The following is a 2,422-nucleotide window of genomic DNA, read 5'->3' as shown; positions in this document are numbered from 1 at the left end:
TTTAGTTAATTTTATGAAAATTATTGTTAAAAGTCTTTCGTTTAGTGTCGTATTGTTAATATTCCAGAATGAAAATTCATCAATACACACCATTAAAGTATTCTCAAAATGGCGTGATGAACATTCTGAGGAAGTAGCTCATCTTATGCTGGTCACCACAACAGCCAGTCGCCTAATCTTAATATTACTGAACATTTATGGTGCACAAAAATAATTTAAGAAATTTTTATCCACCACAAATATCAATAAAAAAACTATAGACAGTTTTGATAAAATAATGGATAAAAAAATTCCATTGGTACACATTCAAAGTTTGCAGGAGTCCATTCTCGCCGTATTCACTCAGTAATTACCGCCAAAGGGGGTACAACCCCCTCATAAGAATAAATTTCTACGTTCTTTAAGGTGTTTTTGCGCTATATACCACACTAAACAAAGCTACCGAGAAGTTCACAATTAAATTGAAACTTTCATCGAATCCTTAATTTTATGTTGTTTTTCTTATCTAGGGTCCAAAGTAAATGCCTTATTTCAACTTGGCTGAACATTGTGAACATTGAAACAGGTGCTGAAAGCCTGAACAGTTGTTATTATACATTCTTTTTACAGCTTCTGTTTAATGGTAAAAATGAAGCAATTTATCAGCTGGAACTATTACAGGATCCGAAAAAGCTACATTTTCCTGGTTCATAAACTATTGGAAAGTAAATATTGGTGATTAAAAGTCTTGAAGGGCTGAGGGACTTTTAATCACCAATATAGTTAAAAACCTATATTTTACAATAAAAAGATTGATTACTCAAAATCTTCTTTTGAAAAAGTAAATTTGCAATAAACTAGAAATTAAATATATGTCAACCAAACCAGACCAAATTCCAAATTATTGCTTCATCATTTAAAATGACATGAGCAGTGGTGATCATTGAAATAGCACACCTTACAAATTCCTTATTAGAGTTAATATAATTTCTTTCTTTATTAGGGAAATAAAAAAAAAGACAATATCAATCAATTTCCATTTATTAACTATAAATCATAAAAAAAAAAGTCATTTTTAACTGAAGTATATATAACATTTGAAGTCTATATAGTTATTGAAAAGTTTACAAAACAACGAAAAGTTGTAATCATAGAAAAAAAAGATTAAATAAAAAAGTAGTTCTGTTTGAAAGTCTGCATCAAAATATTTAAACTGACATCAATATTTTGTTACGTAGATATTATTCTTTACAACAGCAACAAATCTTGATGGCATGCTGTGAACAAGCCTTTAACATCTTTCGACAGTAGTGGTATTCCAGGCTTTTTGAATTTCCCCCAAAAACTCATTAAAATTAGAGGTTTGTTTATCTTGTAAAGCCACCCCAATATCATACCAAGAGTTCTTGATTGGATTCAGATGGGGACTTTGTAATGGCTATAAAATGGACTTTATTTTCATCAAGCCAAGACTTTAGAGATCGTACATTAAAATTCAAGTAACAGATAGATAATCATCAGCATACGTCTCCATTACGTTTTGTAGTTAATAATTGTATTTTTATTGACTCAAACTTCCATCAGCTTTAAATAAAGGACCAATATCATATCAACGCATATTTCCCTAAATCTTAATATTACCCCCACCATGCTTCACCATCTTTAGAGTATAAAATGCGTTGTTTTCTTGCTTCATAGGACGCCTAATATAAACTTTTCCATCAGACTTTTATTTAGCGAACCTTAATTGCTTTAATAGATTTTATTTTGAAACAAGAGGTTTCTTCTTTGATATACAGCCTCGAAGACTTTTTGTAAACAATGAAGAATGGATGAGGCTGACACAACTACGTGATACTATTCTTCGAAAGGATCGCCGAATTTTTAGGATTTTTAGACATCCTAACAATTTCGCGATCCTTATGCCCATAGAAACTTCATAGAAACCAAGATAATATAGATATTATATCACTTTTTTTAATTAAAAAAAGGAAACCAGAGTAAAGATTTCTGTTCTTTATATGAAATACAAAAAAAGGTTAATTAGAAAACTGTTTGATATGAAACTGAAGTTAGAAGAGTTTACTAGATATTAACTGCACAAACTAAAAGCAAAATATTTCTATTCTCTTATGAAAGGGCAATTCCACGAAAACATAAACCATTGGAAAGGAAAAGTTTTTATAGCCTTTCAAAATTTTTGTATTTTGTGAAAAGTAAAATCTCAGCGTTTGATAATATGTATATTTTAGTTGAATTTGAAATTAGGATATACAATAAAATGTTAGCTGAAAAGACAACATTTCGCGTACTATATTTTACAAAATCTTTTCTCTTAAACATTAAGTATTTTATGTGTCGATCGTTAAAGAAAGTGTCTTTTAAATGTATTATATACTTCATGAATAAATTTTAAGTTTATTAATTTGTAAATAAGTTAGCA

Source organism: Hydra viridissima, unplaced genomic scaffold (genome assembly GCF_058129835.1).
Source record: "Hydra viridissima isolate aposymbiotic clone 2 unplaced genomic scaffold, HvirCarnegie_v1 scaffold_12, whole genome shotgun sequence".
Classification (NCBI taxonomy): Eukaryota; Metazoa; Cnidaria; class Hydrozoa; order Anthoathecata; family Hydridae; genus Hydra; species Hydra viridissima.
The sequence above is the reverse complement of the archived record's forward strand: the minus strand, read 5'-3'. Positions refer to the sequence as shown.